This window comes from Cygnus olor, chromosome 1 (assembly GCF_009769625.2).
Source record: "Cygnus olor isolate bCygOlo1 chromosome 1, bCygOlo1.pri.v2, whole genome shotgun sequence".
Classification (NCBI taxonomy): Eukaryota; Metazoa; Chordata; class Aves; order Anseriformes; family Anatidae; genus Cygnus; species Cygnus olor.
In genome coordinates this window covers 14193561-14215983 of record NC_049169.1, presented here as the reverse complement: position 1 = coordinate 14215983, position 22423 = coordinate 14193561, and the positions used below count along the sequence as shown (strand labels likewise).

At 45.1% G+C, this 22423-nt stretch overlaps 2 protein-coding genes across 9 annotated transcripts in view; one reads left to right on the top strand and one right to left on the bottom strand.

Moving 5' to 3' along the window:
• LOC121063776 (translation initiation factor IF-2-like) overlaps positions 1 to 3855 on the top strand; it is a 65587-nt gene extending 61732 nt beyond the window's left edge. For all 6 annotated transcript variants that reach the window (XR_005816201.1, XR_005816204.1, XR_005816200.1 and 3 more), the window contains one exon: positions 965 to 3855. The gene's annotated coding sequence lies outside the window, so the exon portion shown is untranslated. The remainder of the gene's footprint in view (positions 1 to 964) is intronic.
• LHFPL3 (LHFPL tetraspan subfamily member 3) overlaps positions 1 to 22423 on the bottom strand; it is a 253696-nt gene that overhangs the window by 7218 nt on the left and 224055 nt on the right. The gene's annotated exons all lie outside the window — the stretch shown is intronic.

The following is a 22423-nucleotide window of genomic DNA, read 5'->3' as shown; positions in this document are numbered from 1 at the left end:
TATTTGACCTGCTGGATGGTATCTTGTGCATCTTGCTAGTGGCAGCAGCTGAACTCCAGGGGCACAGGCTGTAGGAAATGCGTGTTTCCAGGGCTGTACGAAATGGTGGGAGCACTCAAGAATTTTCTAAACATCCAGTGAAAGGATGCCCAAGCTGTTTTGCACACAGAAGGCTCAGTTCATGGCTGCACACGGGCATTTCTAGTATCTGAGAGGACTATTTCAGGGCCACAAGGAAGCTAATGGTTGGAATTAACCACTGAACACAAGAATACCACCTTAGTAGACAGTCTTTCCAACAAGAAACAGAAAAATGGCTGAAGGATCCAGTCAGAACAATTTTGCCAAGCTACTGGTATCCGTGTACTACTTACAGGCGTAAACAACTCGTGCACTGTCAGTCACAAGAATAAACCCAGAGCATTGCAGGCAAACTGCAGACCTCAGGCCACCCTCCTTGCGCACTCAGTGCTCCCACTGACTGCCCTGCTGGTCACATCCTGCCCTTCCACGCCAGACCCTGGCCACTTCTTGTAGTTTTAAAATCCAATTTCTTCTTACATTTTTTTTTTCTTTTCCTTTTCCTGTTGCTGTATGTAAAGTCTGACACAGGGCAGGAGGAAAAGGCTGTCAGTTCAGAGAGGCTGGTTGCAGCCAGCGTGCTATGGGGGGGAGAAGAGTGGCACAACAGGGATACATTATTTTCTGGGTTGTTTTCTTTTATTTCTCCAGGCAGAGTGTGTTTTGAAGCTGTTATGACAATAAGAAAAGGTCTCCAGAGAAAATTGTAGTTATTAAGACAAATTAATTAAAAAAATAAAAGGATCAAGCAATTAAGTCTGATGACCTTGTGCCAGCGTATGAAAGGAGAGATATATTGGGAAATTAGGTCTGGAGCCAGGGTGCAACATGACAGTTTCCCTCTTTGTTCTCTTGGTTTCTTCAAGTGCATTTTCTTCTCCAGATGAAAACTTTGAGGAAGGTGTGGAGCTTTTTTGGGAGGAGAGAGGAGATAGAAGACGAGCTTGGAGATGCATCGCACATAACATCAGCTCTCTAGGAGTCAGGCATCGAGTATGAGGCTCTGGGCAGGGACAGGAGACTCATTTCATCCAGGGATGGTTCCTAGTACAAGTGAGCACCCGTTGGCTCCTGCAGGACTGTAGACATTGGAGGAGACTGGAGACCTGAGTCTGAGATGGACAGAGTGAGATGTGTGAATCCTGGACAATGGGATTTATAATTGTCCTGCACAGAGCGATTAACAGCATGAATAGGAACATAAACAGAGAAGCTACTGCCCACACAGAGAGATGATCTTCAGCCTGAAATATCAAAATATTAGGCTGTTGTGGATTAGTTGCTTGTAGCAGGTTGACAGAGAGCTTGTTGAGCACAGCTTGATGGCTGGTATTTTTAGTCCTGTTACTTATCAGGCAACTGCATGCCCCAACTGCCTTTATGGAGGGGTGAATGGCTTCACAGGAGGTGAGTCTGAAGCTTCAGCTCCATCCTAGGAGGGCTGAGCACCCAGGAAGATGAGATCCACAGCATACAGGCTGGTGTGCCTGGTGCAGGGATGCAAGGAGCCAGCCAACCTGGTGGGAAGCGTGAGCCAAGCTGAGTATCACAGCCAGCTCAGCTGCTCTTGTCAGTGAGATCTTACACCAGGGGCAGGTGCATTGTGACTGCAAAAAGTTGAGAACTGGGGCTAGAGCAGCTTCAAGAAGGCACCTCATCACAGCCTGACAATTTTCTTTCAACAGGATCCTCCTTCAAATGCACCTAAACATAACCAGATGGCAGTGACAGGCTCTGAAACCCCGAATCTGGGCTGGCTTCAAGCTCCCCCTGCCACCCTGCCTAGTGCCTGGCTTGGGTGGCCTCCTGGTTTGAATGTGGCTCCAAGCATGTAGCATATGCGTGTGCTTTGGTGAGAAAGGCAGGAGGAGAGTGACAAGCAGAGGGAAGAGAGACCTATCCACGAGTAGGGTAAAGTCATAGCTGTCATCCCTGTCATCTGTCAGCAACAGCCTGTGCTGATGGGAACGGGGCTGCCTTGGGCGACAGCTCCACTGCCTTGCTACCAGCAGCTCTTGGGTTCCTCAGCTGGACGGCTTGGTGCCAGCACCACGGGACCTTCTGAGCCAGCACAACTGCTCCTGTGCCACACAGAGAGTGCTGAACAAGGGAGGAGGCTGTGCCTCTGCTTGAGGAGGGCACCGAGACACTGGCATGTAGTGACCAGATCCAGCGGATCAGCGGGGAGCATTTTCTTCCATTTCAATATTTGCTCTGTGCCTATCGAGAAAAAGAAGATTTTTTATCACAGTGAACAAACAGAGCAAAGAGCCTCCCATTCTTTCTCCAAAAGAGCTTTCTTTTACTGCGGAACAGGAATTCAGGAGGCATCAGAGAGCTGCTCCTTCCTGCGGTGGTTCCCCTCCAGAAGGCTCATCAATTTGTCTTTTGTACTTGCTGGTGTTTCTGGGGCGTTTGGGATGGCAGTCACGTCTCAAGACAGGTTTGCTGGCATGGGGGATCTAGTATGTTGTTAGAAGGACTGGAGAGAGGCTGAAATGCCTTCATCAATAACGTCTTTTACGTGAAGTAGCTTCCCGCTCCACGGAGTTGTAGGCTCAAGTCAAACAGAATCAGTTCCTTGTTGTTCATCTATTTTTATTTCCTCCGTGTGGTTTGCTGCAGTCTTTCTTTACCCAGATGGTCAAATAAATTGCTGTCACTGAACAGTAGTCCCTGAACTGTGATTCCCAAACCCTTCCTGTTCCTTAGCTGTTGAATGAGGAAATGTTTTACTTCCTTCATATTCCACACATTTGCTGGCATCGCTTTTTAATTTCTTTCTTGGAACCCAGAGGATCTGTAGGTATTTTTGTTTGTTTCAAGACCCTTCAGGCTGCGTGATCAGACTGCTCAGAAAGCTCTGCATCATCTTTATTTAAAAACTGTTAGGAACTTTGATCTCTACTTGTTTCCTGACAGCCCTGCTGAGGACAAGGCCGTGTCGGTGTAGGCACCCAGACAGAGTCCTGAGCAGAAAGGCCAGAAAATGTTTGGATTGTCAGCTTATATTTTTATGTTTTCTTCATTTTGTTAATAATAACAGTTTTATATCTAGTGTTACTAGCTTTGTATCCTCCAGGAGCTTTCTGGTGCTGTTCTGCATGATGTTAGAAGCTGACATTGGCGTACCTTTGGTCTGGGAAAACAAATCTTGCTGACACTGATGCAAAGCACTACTTTTCTACTTTTGGCTAAGTAATCAGAAAGAAGCCAAAAACTATCCTGGGGTGCCAAGGGCTGTCAGCAAGGCTGAGCTGGGGGAGAGCCAGTCACCAGCTCCCATGCCATGCTCAGGCTCTGTGTTGGTTTGAGCCTGCCCGTGTGTGCAGTGGGCGAGAGGAGTTCAGCCCAGGGAGAGAGCCAGGATGCTGGAGAAGAGCCATGAAGCTGCCAGCCAGGATCTCTGAACAAGGAAACCACTACAATGTGGCTCATTTTGCTGTGGTGAAAGAAACGGAGGTTGGCTCTTTTTTTTCAAGAGATTGGATTTCTCCAGACAATTTCCTGATCCATGTAATGAGTTTTTCCTTCCAGCAGAAAGAAGCAGGGCCACGACAATTTTCTGGCCACTCTTCCATGCTAAAAGGAAATTATCTGTGAATCAAACTTCCTGAAATGATTCGCTGATTTTCAAATGCTGTACTTCATTAAAACAACTCCAAGAAATTTGGTTTCAGTATCTCAGAAAACATAGTAAAAATATCAGTGCTAGCAAATCTTAAATGCTGCAGAACAATAAAAGCTTTTAAACTGTCTTTTCTTTGTGTCAAATTCATCTCCCTCTTATTTGGCTAGTGTCCAAACTGCGTGGCCTGGGAGGACTATGCAAACCCGATCCAATCTGGGCAGGATTTGTGCTGCAACCCCTGGCCAGCACGGGCAGGAAGGGAACGCGGTGGCTGTGTTATCAGGGGCCGTCCCTGCCCTAACACCAGCTCTCTTTGTTTCGTCTCCTGATGCTTATCAACTGCTGGGATGAATGTTTCAGTGAGGATGAATGTTCTGGCGAATGCTTATTCATTTTAAAGCATTAAGAGTTCATCAGCTTCTGCCTGGTGCTCGGAGAGCCTCTGACTGCAGTCAAGATTTACATGAAACAAATAATCAAGGCCTGACCATCAAGGGACTGCATTCCCATGAGGAGTCATCACTACTCACAGCCTTCTCCAAAGCTTGCCCAAGAAAACTCCTGCCTATTGCAGTGGAGAAAATAACCACTGAAATGTCGCAATGTGGGGGGGAAAAGCACAGATGACCATGGGTGGCTGCTGGGCTGGAGGTGAAGGAGAAGGGTCCCACAGCCCCAGGGCTTCCTCCTCAGCACCTCAGGGCTGGGGCTCACTGACCCAAGGCTGCAGAAACCTGGGCTCTCCATCCAAACCCGCTAATGAGCTGCCAGCATCGATCCCCTTCTAGCCTCTGTGAGACACAGTTGCCAAGTTACACGCTTGTGGGAACAGAAAGATAATGATCTGGGGAAGCTTTAGTCTGAGGCTTCAAAACTGCAGCTTAATGATTAGCTAATGGCTTACCTGAGCATGGAGATGTTAATTAGCTATCTATATACTCTCTGGGTAAATAGGAAATATCTGGTGCCACGCATAAAACCAATCATAATTTCCAAAACTATGAAATTACATGTAAAACTCCTCCTTACTAGAAAATACCCTAAAGGACTCCCCATGGGGTTCAGTGAAATTTAGCTGGGTTTAGGAGATGGCCAACACCACAGTCTAAAGAGAGGGAGAGGCTTTTGGTGACCACCATCCGTCATGGAGAGCTGTCTGGCAGGCAGCAAGGAGCATGTGGACCTCTCATGGTCCTGAGGGAGCTCATGACAGCATCCCTTCAGTCATCTTCCCTTTCACACTGCCCTGCAGGATTGCTGCAGAACTGATGTGCGCAGGCTTTGGACAATATATCAGGGTTTATGACTGCTATTATTTTATATTACTCCCTTAAACATTTTTTTCTGAGTTGCTTTAGGAGTGTTAAGTGTATTCTTGCAAAAGAAAAAGAGGAGATTCCCTCCCCAAAGAGCTTTCAGCACAGAGGGAGGGCAGCATGCAGCAGTGCAGAGCCAGAAATCCTTCACAGAGAAAGGAGAGGAGGACCCACAGCCGAAGAGCGTGCAGGAGGGCAGCCTGCTTTGCAGTGACCCTGAATCACAGCTGTGGCAGTGCCCAGGCTGTGCTCCTTCTCCTTTGGCTCAGAAGCAGGGAGGTGACAACTCAGCACATCCAGCAAGCTCCGCAGTTTTAGGCACGTGAGGCTTAGCGAGACGTGGAGTGGAGGTGGCAATGGAAAGAGCATCATTCCTAGAGCTGCCTTTCTCCTTCCCCTGGGAGCTGGTTGTTGGAGGGAACTGTGGTGCACCTTGCAGCTGGTAATGGGCGGCTCTTCCTACGAGCTTCTGCTCTCCCACGGAGGCTTCTCTAACCCTCAGACGGGGCATCCCACGCACATGTGGTGGTGTAAAAAACTCACCTTATTCCCTCCTCTGAGGTTATACCTCATACAGCATAGGCTTGGCTCTAGGGAAATCTTGGTGGCTTCTTTCCCCCTTCCTCCCTATGCCTGATTCCCACATGCACCTGGACAATTTTCCATGATTTTGGTCTTTCCCACCAAGGACTGTAAGATAATTTTCAAATGTCACTTAACCTTTCTAAATAAGGATGTGGTTGCCATTGTAATACCAAGAGACAGCGGGGAGGTCTCAAAAAGCCACCAGCCTAACTGGAAAGAGTAATGTGGAGTGGAAAAAACACACCCCACAACCTCAAACCAACACCTAGTTTGGATTCCTTAAAGCTCATTGATCAGTCACCCTTCCTCAAAGATAATAATAGTTCAGCACAACCCATTACATAAAGATGACACTCAGAAATGATAGATTTGCTCAGAAATGAAAGTTATCAGTAAAAGAGGGGGGGATTTAGGGCAAAGAGAAAATGAGTCCAGCCTGTGCTGTTGCATCCTCAGCTGCAGGCCCCAAGGAGCTGTGAAATGGTGTTGAGTCCTCAGTACAGGTGCTACTGTATTATCCTGCTGTGTAGCTCCCATAAAGAATTCGTGAAGGCTTTCTGCCCCGAATAAATATTTTTTTTGGTCCAACATTCCCTCTCATTTTCCCCCATCTGGGTATGGCTCTGTGGTGAGTACTGTGGGCCAGGTGAGCAGTGGTGGTACCAGGGACCTCTGCTGCTCGGGGACCTGTCCTTTGGCACTGCCGAGATTATTCTGTGCCAACTTCCCAGTGCAGGTGCTTCCTGCATCAGGAATCTGGTCTCCACCGGGACACCTCACTGGTGCTTAAATCCTAATGATGGATTTCTGCTCTGGAGTGACAGCTAGTGTTGTGAGGCTGGTTTAATACATGTCAGCTGTCATCGTCCTTGTCAGCCGCTGCCGTCAGCGAGCAGCGGGTGAGTAAATGAATGTGATGATCTATGATGATGAATATCCCAGAGAGGGCAGGGATTAAATATTTCATCGCTTCAGACACTGAAACTTCTCCTCATTTGGAATCCTTTTCTTACGTCCTCTATGATCACCCTGGCCCCAGAGAAGAACAAAGGCTGTGTGGGTCTCCTGAGCTTCAGCCATGGTTGCAGTCAGGTGAGTGTGGCTGTCTCACGTGTTTCCCAAAGTGATGGGTCACCAAACACTGGAGACGAGCTTGGTGTTTGGCCCTATGACCCCTGCAGCACCCTGTGTCCCTCCTCCTTCTCTGAAGTGTCTCTCAAAACTCACTACTAGCAAAGTATCACATTATTGATTGCTTGGGAGACAGAAAAAAAATGCAATTATTCAGATTTTCAGTCTCCCAGGCTTTCCTGGTGTTGCCCACAGGAACATTATATTAAAGGGATTTTCAGTGCAAAATACCAATTTGTTGAGACTGAAGCTTTCTCGGGTGCTTCTCTTTAATCACATCAAAAACGTTATTCTGGGGGGATGTGAAAAATGAAAGGAAACGCTCTGATAAACAAGGTCTTGGCTACTTTGGGAACTAGCTCTCTTCCCCTATCTACAGAACAAAATAAAAATGAAAACATCTTTTTTGTTCCATGCCAGATGAGAGAGGAGAGCCCTCCTGTCATTGCTCATGAGCTGAAGTCCTTGTTTTCCAGAAAGCCTTAATGAGCCACAAACCTTCACAAACCAGGGAGACGTACAAACACGAGCTGAAAACTCTGATTTATTTCTTATTTACCTCATGTTTCTTGAGGGCAAAGAGTTTTCTTTGCAATTACAAGGAATAGAAGGGTGGTTTTTTTTTTTTTGAAAGCTGACATTCAAGTGCAAGATGAGATCCAAAGGTGGAACGTGAAAAAAATAGCTTGAGCAGTCACGACATTTCTAAACTTGTAGGTAACTGCACAGTCATTTCCTCTTCAACCTTTCCTCCTCTTTATATAAGCTCATCTCCTTCCTTTGTTGTGCTTTTTTATCTGGACAACAAACAAGCAGTATCTTCCATATGGGCACATTCCTATAGGTCTGTGGTGCCACTGACTCTGGTATTTGAGGACTTGGCTGGACCTCAGCAGAGGAGGGGTACTATGGACTTGCAGGTGGATCTTGCTGCTTCACCATTATGTAAAACACCAAAATCAGTATTCATCTGTGCATTGCAAAGTAGCAGTATTTTTTTTCCCAAGCAGCGAAAGTATAGTTTGTGCTGTCTTATATAAAAATAGCAAATCTTATGAGAAGCTTTTCCCTCAGGCCCCATGGAATAGAATTTGTTCCTTAATAACAGACCAATGTGTTTTAATTGCTTACTGTAGACTATTACCCATTAAATTTAGCTGAAAATGTGACACCAGCAAAAAAAAACTTTTCTGTTTTGCTTCCTTCTACTTTTGAACTGTCAAATAACTTCAACATGTAAGGATAAAACATGACGGATGACTCAAATATGTGACAGGTCATAAAATATTGATTCTTAATGTTATCTCCTAATGAAACACGTCACTGTGGGTACATCTTCTTTAATTAGGATTCCTGACTTCTGATTATTATGAACCTGCTTTAGGCAGCAGTCTGGAATTAAGAAGTGTTGGGTTTGGTTCCAGGGAATTGGAAAGCTGTAAATAAGGACTCAGTTTTACTTTTCTTAAACCAGCACTTCAAATCTAGACTCCCAGCCATATTTTCTGTTACAGTCTGTCTCCTGTAAACCCTTCTGGACCTTTTTGGTCCTTTTGGAATCAGTAGAGTCAACCCAACTCTTAGGACCATCTGATAATTAGAAACACTGTAGCTCTATCAAGGAATCCCCTCTGGGACTTTCTCCCCAGGATAAGTACGTTCTCTTGATTATGTAGGAAATATATAAATCATAGTTGATAGAATATTTTTCTGGGCTTTGGAATTTCCCTGATAAACCTTATGATTTTCAGGCTTTTTAGATTATTTTCTTTCAGCAAAGATTCAGAGTGGTCTTTCTCATCTGTTCCTCCATGAAAAGAGGGTCTTTTAGGCCAAATGAAGACTATGTTTGTTGGCTAGACCTCAGTACGTAAAATGTTGGGGCAGCTAAAAAGAGATGCTGCCCTACTTGAACCTGCCTTTAAGCAAAATTCTGGAAAATGATATTCAAAGTAAGATTCCTAATCTCTTTTTGAGCAGCTTTTGTGCAAGTCTGGGGGCCAGAAAAAAATGCAGTGCTTGTGCAGTGAAGTGACAGCAGCTGCTTGTCTCCTGACCTGAGCCTGCACAAGAAGACGGGTGCCACATCTGCACTTCTAAGCTCTTCACAGCTCATACCTGAGAACTTCTGACAGGAAAGTTAACATCATCCCTCCTAAAAGGAAGCCTTTATAGCACGGTGAGCACCCTTTCTAACAGCACAACCATGTGCTTTTAATGCAAAATTATCCAGGGTCATAAGATCCCGAATGCAAGGACCTGCTGGGGACTGGCAGACATTCAGCTCTGAAAAGAAGAAGTCTTGGAGTCTGCCATGGTCTTTGCTGCTGTTGAGGAGGAGATTCCTGCTCTTCACACTCCCACACCTGGGAAACCCACCAGACCATGGTGGCTGAAGTGGAGCCCTGCTCCAGGCGGGATGGATGGTGCAGTAAAGCACGGAGTGACAAGGAAATGCACTTTAGGCTGCTTTACTGGAAGCTGAAGGACATATCCCCTGTGTGACTTGGGAGGGACATTCATGGTGTACCAAGAAACTATTCCCAGGGTAGATCCAACCCTAGGAGTCCTGGAATTGTGTGATAGCACGTGCAAGGCAGTGTTGACGTGTCCAGGGTTGGCAGCAGGACTCACATGCAGCTTTGCAGCTGGGCTTCTTCTGGGCATCATTTGCCACATCTGGGTGATTCTGATGGTGCAGCTAGATATTGTGGGTATGTATCTGTGGTTTTATGTCATCCTTGTGTAGCCAAATTACAATGAGAATCATAGAATCATAGAATCATAGAATATCCCGAGTTGGAAGGGACCCATAAGGATCATCAAGTCCAACTCCTGGCACCGTACAGGTCTGCCCAAAAGTTTAGACCATGTGACTAAGTGCACAGTCCAATCTCCTCTTAAGTTCAGACAGGCTTGGTGCAGTGACTACTTCACTGGGGAGCTTGTTCCAGCGTGCAACCAACCTTTCGGTGAAGAACCTCTTCCTGATGTCTAGCCTAAACTTCCCCTGCCTCAGTTTAACACCGTTCCCACGGGTCCTGTCACTGGTGATAACAGAGAATAGGTCACCTGCCTCTCCACTCCCTCTTGCGAGGAAGCTGTAGACTGCGATGAGGTCCCCCCTCAGCCTCCTCTTCTCCGGGCTGAACAGGCCCAGTGACCTCAGCTGCTCCTCATATGTCTTCCCCTCTAGGCCCTTCACCATCTTCGTCGCCCTCCTCTGGACACTCTCCAACAGTTTAATGTCCTTTTTGTACTGTGGTGCCCAGAACTGCACACAGTACTTGAGGTAAGGCCGCACCAGCGCAGAGTAGAGAGGGACAATCACTTCCCTCGACCGACTAGCAATGCCGTGCTTGATGCATCCCAGGATAGGGCTGGCCCTCCTGGCTGCCAGTGCACACTGCTGGCTCATATTCAACTTGCTGTCAACCACAACCCCCAGGTCCCTCTCTACGGGGCTGCTCTCCAGCGTCTCGTCGTCCAGTCTGTACATATAGCCAGCATTGCTCTGTCCCAGGTGCAGGACCCAGCGCTTGCTTTTGTTAAACTTCATGTGGTTGGTGATCGCCCAGCTCTCCAACTGACAGAACTGACATTTTCACAGTACTTCACCCGGGAATTAAAACAGGGAGAGAAGACCAGGCCTTGTATCACATCAGCCCCACCAATGATGGGTGGAAAGAAAAGAGGCTATTGAAAGGGTAAAAGAAATGTTAGATAAACTGTCTGATGATGCATGTGTGTGCTTGGAAGGTTATCTATTTTCCATTTACATAAGCCAGTCTACTAAGTGGCTTGAACCATCTCTGCAAGTCTTGTCTCTGGTGTTCACCAGGGGGGCTACAATCTGAGAAGTGTTTGCACAGCATTTAGGAAACACTGTTCAGATAAACTGCTGTGAAAACAAATGCAAAACTTGTTGGTAAAGCATATTCTTAAAGTGGTTATCAGTGGTTCACTGTCTGGCTGAAAGACTGCATTTGTTAGTTTCATGCAAGCCCATCTTAGGTTTGATATTGTTAAAATATTTTCATTAACCACTTGGATAATGGAATAGTGGATCTCCTCTTCCATTTGCAGGCCATGGTTATCTACGAAGGGCTGCCAGTGTGTTGTAGGACAGAATTAGTATCCAACATTCATAATGAATTAGAGAAATGGCCTAAAAAATAGGACACAGATCAATAATGATATGTGCATGGGCAGAAGAAGGAATGGTAGAAAATATAAGGTAGGGATCAACTGACTGCATGAGTCCATGGCGGTCTTCTGTTGTGAAAAGAGGCAAACACCCTACCAGGATGTGTAAGCAGGAGTATCAGCTGCAAGATGCTCAAAGTGGCTCTACCAGGATGCTCAGCGAGGCCTTGGCTGTACAGTTGCCTTTTGGGCACTGTCGCTGTCTTACACCCGCTGACCCCATGGAAGATGTGACAGCCCCTTGGGGATGCTGGACCACCGAGGCTGTTTGTAAGCCACGTGACAAGCGGGGACTTGGTGAGATGTCATTTGCAGTTTTCCCAGCTGGAGGAACTATCTTTCATTGGGGCATCATGCCTTCTCCCCAGATAGCTTACACTGAGGGCATTTCCACTGCACAGGGAAAGAAAGATTCCCCAGCCCTCATTTCTGTGCCAACTGTACTGTCTATTTTTAACGGCAGGCTCCCATTAGCATTTGTTTGCTAAAAATAAACATATTTCAAATACAATTCATTATAAAGCACATTAGGGTAAAGGCAATTTATGCTTCAGCCAGGAAGAAATATTTTTAAGAGACAAATTGACTCATGCATATATCTGTGGCTTGCTCTCGGTACATGTGGTGCCAGCTGAGATGATGCTCTGACTTCAGCAGATTGATGGGATGGGTCACAAAATTCAGGAAGCTGTTGAAGAGCTCGGTGCAACATCCTCTTCTAACTCAATTAAAACCATGACCATAATTACATTAGAGAAAAACAAAAAAGGGATGAGGCAGGTGGATGGGTAGAAACATTCTTCCCTTATAGCTGCATCACAGCACAATTTTAACAAATGGGTGGATGTGTTGTTTTTTTTTCTTTTTTTCTTTTTCTTTTTTTTTTGGGGGGGGAGAGAGGGGAGAGGGTGTTTTTTTTATATTGAACATAATGGCTTCCTACAACCTCTAGTCTCCACATCGCTGCTTCTCGCTTGCAGAACAGGGGGATATTACAAGGGTGCAATTTTGAATCAGAAAAATGCCAATGCATAAAGATTTTGAAGTGGGTTTAGACGACCTGCTGAGCCAGGAGTTGCAGCTGGAAGGTAACCTCTGGTGGACGTGACCTTCATGAATTGCCTAGCCTCCTTTTGATCAAAAATAAAATAAAATAAATAAATAAATAAAAATCCACTCTTCCAAAGTCTTCCAAAGTCTTCCAAAGTCTTTAGTGGAAATAAAGTATTTTAAGCAAAACTTGCTATCCCTGATGGCACTTTTAGCAGGAGGATTTATAGGGCATGTAGAGAATCACTGCTCTGAACTGAGATTCATGAGTAGGAACTGAACCTGAGCCTCACACACCCCTCATAAGTGCCCCCCTCTCCTCCCTGTTATAATTCACAACTAAAATAACATTCCATAAATTACTCACAAACCATCAAAAGATAACAACAATTCTGAGTCTTCAGGATATTTGGGGATAAAAGCAAAGCTTTCATTTACAGCTGGTGCTAATGAGCAGGATGCATGGGTCCTGAAAAATTGGGCTGGTCCGATTTTACCCACTAGAGGGGAGTGCTGTACCTAAAGTTACCAGCTCCCTCACAGATAGTTAGGGAAATACTTGCATTTTCAAAATAAGTGGCATTATTAAGAAAATTAATTAATGTTATTTGTAATTTAATTGAAAATGATATAAAATTGGAATGTGCAAGAAAACGTTATTAAGTGTTCAAAATCCCAAAATAATAACTTTGCAGATTTAGGATCCTTCATTAAATGATATTTTGGAGTTACCAGACTTTTCTTCTTTTAGAAAAAAAAAAATAAAATTACTGTTTTATCTGAAAAATGTTTTTTTTTTTTTTCCTATACTGTTTCACAATGCACAGATGAAATACTTTATATTAAAACACACTTTGTTTAACCTCAGATACTGTATATGTAAAACGCTCCTGATGATTCACAGTCGTTAGTGTTAAATGTGCAAAACTCAATGCCCCAGAATAGCAAGGTGTCAGGATCCTCAGCTAATCACCAACACCCGAAACAAAATGCAAAGGGGGAGGCAAGAGCCCAGGTGTGCTTCCCACCTTAGATGTGCTGCTGGGGAAAGGCCCCAGCTGATGGGACAAAAAAGGCCCTGAAGGTGGGGGCAGAGAAATCTCTCACCACTGCACCACTGTGGCTGCTCCAGCCCACTCTTCCTTACTGGTCTTGTATCGCAAATCCTTAAATGAAGATTCATATTTTGCATCTGCCAGGTCCCTGCTGTTCTCTTGTCTCACAAAACACCTGAGGCCAGTCGGCACCTCTGAGCCTATCTACTCCAACCCTCTTGCTCAGAGCAGGGTCAGCTACTGCAGGCTGCTCAGGGTGGTGTTCCATCAGCTTTTTCAGCATCTCCAAGGACAGAGACTCCTTCCCCGACAAGCTGTTTCCAGCTGGGCAGCCCCCAGCCTGTCCTGATGCCTGGGGTTGCTCCTTCCCAGGTGCAGGACTTGGCATTTCCCCTTGGAGAACATCATGAGGCTCCCGTCCACCCATTCCTCCAGCCTGTCAAGGTCTCCCTGTATAGTAGGACAAACCTCTAGTACACCAACCACTCCTACCAGTTTTATACCTGCCCCATCATCCAGGTCACTAATGCAGATGTTAAACAGTATTTATGGACCCCATTATCAACTCCTGGGGTACTCTGGTAGTGACTGGCCTCCAACTGAACACCATGCCACTGATCTCAGCCCTTTAAGCCCAGCAGTTCAGCCAGATCTCAGTCCACCTCACTGTCCCCTTACCTAGCCTGTACTTCATCAGTTTGTCCAGCAGGATGTAAAGGCAAACCATGTCAAAACCCCTGCTGAAGTCAAGATAAACAACATCTACTGATTTCCCCATGTGCACTGAGCCACTCACGTCATTGTATGAGGTTTTCAGGTTTGTCAGGCATGATTTACCCTTTGTAAGTCCACGCTGACTCCTCCCGATTGCCTTCCTGCCCTTTGTGTTTGGAAACAGATCCAGGATTATTAAGATCATCTCCCAGTGACTGAGATAGCTCTGCTATGCCTATAGCTCCCCATGCCCTCCTCTTTGCCCTTCCTGAAGACAGGAGTCACACTAAATGTTTTGTTCCTGGTATGCCTAAAATGGCTTTTTTTCAATTATTATTTTTTTAATGGAAAATAATTTCCATGCTCATCTTCTTAGTATTGGAATGGCAATCTTTTCAGGTGCCCTCAAAAGCAAGGTTTTTTTTTCTTAAAAAACACTTTTTCTTCTTTTCTTTGTTTTCCCTCCTGACATCTAATTGATTCTCAGTCCTGAAGAAACTCCTGTGGGCCCAAAAAATGTCCTTGCTCAAGCAGGACCCTGTACGACAGAGGCAAGTGTTGACGTCTGGAAGACGGTCATCTGGAGGATGTCCCTGCTGGGACAGGGGAGGATCAAAGGTCATTTTCTTCCCTCTCCTTCCTGCACTTCAGCTCAGCCACCCCAGTTGTCAGAGGATGTTTGGGTGCCTATCCTTCCTCCATTTCCCCCCTTGCTTGCTGTGCTCCCTCCACAGGTGACAGGCACTTTTCTCTCGTTATTAAGGCTTTCCCTTCCTATGTCCATCACAAGTTTCAAGCTGCGCTCTCCTCTTCTGCTTTTCATTCTCTTTTTTATTCCAAAATGAAAAAAGCAGGGAGCACTGGCATCCCAATTATTTATATGTAAATATTTTCTCTACGTTTGCCCTGATTTAGCAAAATTTGGAGTCCTGCAGGAGCCGACAACAGAGCCTCTTGTATTCCCATCAGACATCCCCGCAGCTTCATTCCTGGCTAGCAAAGCAGTTTACAAGAGCGATGGAGAACTGACATTCTTTTATCCCTGCTGCAAAACTTGTTTCGTAATTCCCACTTTAAAATGTATATGCAGTCTTAATCCCCCTAATATGTAGGGTTTAATATGTATAAAAAGCCTGCTATGTACATCTTCTCAGCACAGAATTTCAATTGCTAGAAAGGCTGAGACTGAATTAAAAAGGAAGCACTGTGCATGGCAATGAGCTCATTTTGATGGGCTGAATTAATTTTAAATAATAAGGAAGTAATTTCCATCTCACTAAATGCCCGCATTTCTTCTGCAAAAATAAAACAGTATAGTCAGGAAGATACTCTTGAGAAATGAGTCTCATAGAGATAAGTAAACCAGATAGCAATTAAAAAAGTAAATAAGTCATAATTACAATTGTAAAAGGTAGTATTAAGTATTAATGCACTTCAAACCCAGCTGCTTTGATTGAGATCTGCTTTATCTCATTAGCTTTATAATCAGAAAAATATCATCATTTGAAGATCCATAGATTTAAGCACAGACAAATACCTACAGCAGCCAGATATGGCTGTTGTGAGGAGGCAGCCACAACTGGCTGATGCAAATGAAAAGACCATGAGAAAAAGGGATGGGAAGAGGCAGAGGAACAGATTCCTATGCATTCCAAGGCTTGGAGGCTTGAAAATGCGATTTTTCTCTGGATAGTCACACGTGGGACAAGACTTTCTGTTTTTGAAGCATGACCAGAAGAAATGAGGGTGCTTCCTGTGAGAATCAAGACATTGCAATCCTCATCCTGGCAGCTGAGATGGCAATGTCCTGTCCTCTCTCCTAGAAGGGAGCATTCACATCTATTCCCAGCAGGCTGGGAACACCCACCACATCTCTCCTTGAATGCAGAATTATTTTCTGCACAGCATCAGTGGTGGGGTCTAAGTCATGGGTGCCTGTGTTTGTGTGCGCTCTCCTCCCCTCTAGCACAGCTGGGGCATATCACCCCCGTATATTTCTGGGGATTTGGACAAAACAACCCTCTTTTTATCCAGCATCATGGTGGTTTTAACATCCACCAGCAGCTGGGAGATCCTAGTTCAGCTCTAATCCTTGCCCTAGCTGCTCAACTGCAAAGCCCATAAAGTTCTGTAAAATGCAGCTTTCCCTGTCCTGAAAGTGAAACTTGGAGAAAGGGAATAAAAAAGTGAGATCAAGGATGACATTATAGCCTGGTGACAGGGGCACTAAGCTGTTGAAAAGGTGATCTGACTTCCACTCTCTGCTCCCATTAATATTTAATAGTCATTAAATTAAAAGTCAGGGATGTGTAGGATTAACTGCAGGTCAGCATCCTCATACTTATATCTGAATGAGTGAGATAGTGTTTGTATGGATGGAAATAAGCTATTAGCAATGAGCACGGCCAGGATGTCAGTACCAGGCATAAATTTAAATGATTTAAGCACTGGCCCTGAGACAAGGAAAACAATGAAATGGCCGCTCCAGGACACAGGCTCACACAAACCCTGCACCAGTGCCTAAACCTGCTCCAGAACACACGAGATCCGAAACCATTTGGCAAAAACCAGCCCTTTTTCTCTGTGGATGCACTCAAGGGAATGGGACTGACACTGCCAATCACTGAAAAACCAGCTGTAAGCAGCTTTCCATGTACTCAGGAGCAGTGATTGCCGAGCAGCAAGCCTTCCAAGGATGCTGCAGTCATCCCCCATGCCATCAGAGGGAGGACACCTGGCTGTGCCCACTCCTAGCCACTGGGCTCGCTTCTGGCTCGCAGGCTGGATTGGCTCGTGGTCGTGCCATCCTGTGCCGTGCCGTGCCACTGAGATGCAGGAACAGCCTCAGCCTGGCCTGCAGGGTTTGACCAGACAGCTCACATCTCAGGTGGCTTCTTTTCCCAGGGTTGCTAAGAAACCCAAGCAGATGCCTCAGATGCTGAAACAACTGTATAGCGATTCCTCCCTGCTTTCTAATTCCGGGTAGCAGCAGCTTTAAGCCCCCCAGGACTTTCCCCGTGCTCCTCGTGGTGAGGAGCTGGGCAAGCAAGGAGGAGAATCTGTCCTCAGCAGTTTTTTGGGAGGGATCTAATGGCAAAGGTTGCTTCTGCATGTGGCCATCAGGACATGCCCTATACTGTACTGTCTGCAGGGCTCTCAGAGGCACTACTTATTCACCGGTGTTCCTCAGGACCTGTTCCAGCAGCCCCTAACATCCTCTACCTGAATTTCTGGAGCTGTTGCTCCAGATATGAGTCTGGTCAATCCCCCTGTCCAACTCCTACCTTACAGCAGTGGTTCAAGCGAAAGTCCTCCATTTATCCCACTGCCTGACATCTGTCCCATCTGCAGGGTGCCTGGGAGCAGGGACAGTGTCCACCACTCTGCAGGATTTGGACGGTGTTGCTGGAGCACCTTTAGGGAACAGAGTGGATGGTGTCCCCACAACTGGAGCCATGCAGCCTGGGGGCCAGCGAGGAACAGCAGCCCCAGATGAGCTTGTACCTGCAGGGAACATCACCCAGGATAAAAAAATCCCAGCCACACTTAGCTACAGTAACTGAAATGGGTGAGAAAATGGACTCGGGCAAAGAGCAGGGAGCTGATCCCCCCATCAAGGCAAAGGTAGGTCTCCAGATCCATTTTGTGCAGTAGCAGCACAAGGCTTCGGCCTCTGGTTGGACGGACTGGAAGGCTGATAAAAAACCTCAGGGAATAACCTTCTCCTGCATAAATGACTCTGGGAACCTCGCTTCTTTATTTCTCCATCACGCAAAGATTTTTCAAAGTTCAGCTGCTTGTTCACAATTAATAATAGGTCCAACTCAGCAGAGACTTGTAATGTCTTGGAAATGTCATCTATCGAGACACACAAATGAATCTAAAACAGCCTCAAAATATTAACTATTGTGTGTGTTTGCTAACTGTGCTGTGCTGACTGCCAGGGCTGGATTGTCTTTTCCAGCACAACGCCTGTAAATCCTGCCGGTTCCCCGTGGGCCCAGGTTGGTTTTATTAAGTGGTTACGTGTCGTGCTTCGAAACGTCCTGCTTTCTGATGGAGCTGTGGCTGAGATAGAAACTTACAGCCTTTCCTCCCGTAGCCTTGACGGAGACCGTTTGTTGTATCGCCTCATATATTTCCTCACTCTGGCAAAAGACAGAAATAAATCTGGCTGTTGTGTACATCCGTAAAACAGATCTCTGCTGCACAGGCCAGACCTGACACAGTGCTGGAAGCGGGAGTGGCCTGGGCTGAGCGTTTGAACTAAGGCTGTTCTGATGAACCAGTGCTCCTGTGGGCTCCAGCTCCCTGCTGGGATGTCCGTGATGGGTGTTAGTGAAATGATATGAGCAGTGGGTCAGTGGGAGCATGTGGGCATGTGAAGGGCCAAGGCAGAAGGAGAGCAGCCACAGCCAGCAATGCTCCCTGGGAATTGGGCATTCCCATGGCAGCCGGGAAAAAAGTTTTTCCGTTTTACATCTGAGGTCAGGTCAGAGGCCTTGTCCGTACCTTTTTATTCTGGCAGTGGCCAGCAGCAGATGCCTAGGGCAGAGCAGAAGAACAGGGAAATCTCTGGGGATGGTTCCACAGAATATTGTGCCATATAACTGCTTGCCCCTTGGACTTGTGGAGACACCTCGAAGTCGTTGAATGGAAGAAATCTGCTTGGATTTCTTCCATGAATATATTCAGTTTTTTTGTGAACCCTTTTTGCACATACAGTCTCAGAGGGGGAAATATGGGACAGTGAAGTCCAGGTTGAACAGGGTGTTGCTGCCTGCCTGGCCTCAACCCACAGCCCAAGGCCTCGTGTCAACCACCAAACCCCCTTCCTCTCCTGAGGGTGGATTAGCATTGAGTGAACTTCTTACTCCTCAGCAGGAACCATTCACCCAGTCAGTCATCAATTTTTCAAGTGCTGCATGCGGTTTCAGATTAAAAAAAAAAAAAAAAAAAAAAAAGGCTGGCTCCTCAATCCCAACAGCATGATTTACAGAGTTTTTGTGTGAGCCCCAAGCTAAAGCAGAAATGGAGATGTTTCTGCGGGTCACGGAAACAGTTATGGCAAGCACATTTTCTGCACCTTCTGGTAATATCGCTGGTGGTGAGGAAAAATAAGAACATGAGGATTTCTGATTAGCTAGTTAAATGGCTAAGTTAACTGATTGGATTCCTCCAGACAGATGGTATCCTAGTAAGAAACATGACTATATTATTCTATAATGGCACAGTGCTTAGCAAATCCTGCCAAAAGAATATATGATCCTTGTTTATTTTTTTTATTCCTCTCTGTAGAATATTATTTTTTTTTCCAGGATGTGTCTATCAGACAAAAAAAACAAGCCATATTTGACTGACTGAGCTTCCTGCTTCTGAAAAGAAGCTGGAATAAGTCTTCAGGATGCTCTAATGGAGCTCCTATCCCAACAGGTAGTAAGAAGAGACTGTCATGCTCCAAGCATTACTAGGGTGAAGTGTGTTTAGCCAAACTGGATGATTTTCCACTAGAGAAGTGACATTGCCTATTTACTGTGTTAATATAAATCCCCAGGCCAGCACTGGCAAGAATTACAGCCTGGTTCTCAGGGTTTTCAAGGAAGTCTGAGTGGCCTGTGCTTTGCTCTTGTGGGTAGTCTATAAATACTGCCTGTTGCCTTTCACACGATGTGCTTTTCAAAGGTTATGGGAAGGGGGCAGTCTTTGTGGGACTCAATAAACTTTAGCACTGTCAGTGATAGAGTTGTCTTTAAAGCTGATGAAAAGCTGTGCACTTTTATAAGTCTCTGGATCAAGATTATGGAGAGAGATTTATTATTAGGGGCATGTAACTACAAATTAATTGAATTCTAAGCATGTGAATGGAGCATCATAATATTTTATACAAGCTATAGTTAATTAGACTTAGAATGTACAAGCATTGCTGTTAAGTTATGACTTGCACATATTTGGCAACATTGAAAACCTATTACAAATGATTTGACAATTTTTGCTGCAGGACATGATGTCCATCACGGCTGATATTGGCCAAATGGGATTAGCCTGTTCAAACACTCCAATTTTGGATGTAGTTTCTGCAATATCTTCATCATTGAGGAAATATAAATAAATAAATAAATAAATAAATAAATGAATAAATAAATAAAGTCTACATATCCCGGCTCTAAAAACTTAACCCTTCAAGTCTTGCAGTCTTGTGCAAGGTGCACAAAATTGCCAGCCACCTGCGATAATCATTGTGGGCCACAGACTTGAATAAATTACTCTTGTTCATGTTTCCTTAAGTCATCAGTATAAAATAGGTGTACTCTTTTTTGTTTATTAATTTTGATATGTAATTGTGAAATCTAATCTCTACTCTACAGTGATCCATTTAATCACAATTAATTCTTGTTACCTAGAAATCTTTGTGGCATCTCTGATCTTTCTAATTTGTCATGAACACTGTCTTTAAGGAGTCTGAAAATTTACTTCTTAATTATAAAGTATGTCAGAGGCAGCTGCCATCAGGCAAATATATATATTTTTTATTTATTTTGTAAATCACAGAGCTGAAACAAGATGCTCAGGTAAAATGATGTAGCTTACAGAAAATATTTTTAAGCTTCATATTCCAACTCAAGCACCATATACAAGGTGGAGATACTTTCACTGGAGTGAATGTCCTCTGGATAGTGGGTAGTATGTAGAGCTCTCTTTGACAGAGTCTACTCAGATAGTAGTGTATGGTTACACTGTCACTTTCCTTTTTTCTTCCCCCAGGAAAAAAAAACAAAACATAAGTTCTGGACATAGACATTCTGACACATTTTTCTGTTTAAAATGTCATTCATAAATTCATTTTCATTTTCCAGAGGATTTTTTTCCATTTAATATAATATAATATAATATAATATAAATATAATACCACATATTTTATAGGCATTTAAAATACCCTCCATTCCTAATAATTTATAATGGAGGCAGGAACCATGCAGTGGCTGGGTGTCTCCCAAAAAAAGGAGGTTTTCAACTCAGGATAAGCTTAGGTCTCCTGCTACAGAAACTAGTGGCAGATGAAGACCGACTCTGGCTTACTTTGAAGTAAACTCAATGCTAACTTGGGCAGGAGCAACGCAGCGACTTCTCCTCCTGCCACCCCAGACATATGTTGCCTCCATGGAACTACAGAGCCAGAGAGCTATTGCGTGTGTCTCATCAGAAGGCTATACCTCAATGCAAGAGGCGGGAGAAAGTGGAAGACAAAAGAATGACTTAAAAATGGCATAGATAAGTGTGATTTCCTGAACATGGCTCAAACCTGTGGAAAACTTGAACATTGGTATGGTCTGAAGGTCACTGAAGGTGGCACTGGGGGAGGATGTTCTGTGTTGCAGTAGGCCTCAGGTGGGAGTAGGAGGCACCCTGCAGAGGAAGGAGAAATGGGTGGCCTGGAGTAAAGGAGGAGTCACCCAGAAAACCCACAAGAGTGGTTTTATGGAAACTTTGACAGATTGGAACATGAACTTGACAAAGAGGATGAAGGTGAACAAATGGAAGGATTTAGCGTGGTTTGTTGGGGAACTGAAGCAAGGAATCAATTTTAGCTGTGACATTTTGAGGGAAGACAAGGTGAACATCAAGAGGGCCAGAACAGAGAAGGTCACTGAGACTGAGGATGAAGCTACCAGGGCCTTACTGAGGGAACAAATAATAATGGATATTTTTGTGTGACACCGCAGAGGGAATTTCAGCAGGATTAAATGACAGCATCGGTCTGGAGAGGAGAGGAGAGATGGTGATAATGCTGGAAATTGTTCTGCAGTCCTGTGCTGCCTGGCTGCAGAAGATAATAGTTTTCCCAACTACAATCAAACAGGATAGGCATGTGAGGTAAGATAAGGGGGTCAGTTTTAGTTACAGCTGCGTAATTAAATAAAAACATCTGACTTAATGGTCCTGGAGGGCGGGGGGGGGCAGGGGGGGGTATTTTTAAAAAAGAAACACAGAAGACTCTGTGGGACTCAAGGAATTGTCCAGAAGTTGACATTGCTAAGGCGGAGGATTTAGGAAGATGGTGGACAACAGCTGCATCAAAACAGGTGAAGGAAGAAGAGCACAAAATAGACTTTGATGGTATGAAGGACAGAAATGGGGTGTACAGGGAGAAGTCAGGCTGGAAGATTTTTTAGTGGTATCTCTGAAAAGCTATCCAACATCCACATTTTTAACCCGCTGTAGCCCCACCATGTACATGTACTCTTTCTCTGTTCAGAAATGTTGACTCAGCAGCATTTGAGGATTTTGGATGTTTGTCCCCAAAGTTTAGCAGGTCAGAGGTGCACCTGTGCAGATCCATGCACCATGTGAAGTGTACTCACTTGGTCCATCCTGCACTGCTCACCAATCCCATGGGCACGTGCCTAGGACGAGTCAGAGTTGGACACTGCAGGGCCCATGAGCATGCACGTAAACAGGGGACCCACATCCTTTCTCTGTTCTCTTAGCAAGTGCTACTTTCTCATGTGTCTGGGCAGAAGCAAATTTTACAGACTGAAGGGATTATGTGCTGGATATTGCACATACAATTGATTGTACACATTGTGCACATCTGCTCTCTAATAGGGACCATCTGACCCACTGATTCTTGGATGGTTGGGTTTATCATGGCCTGA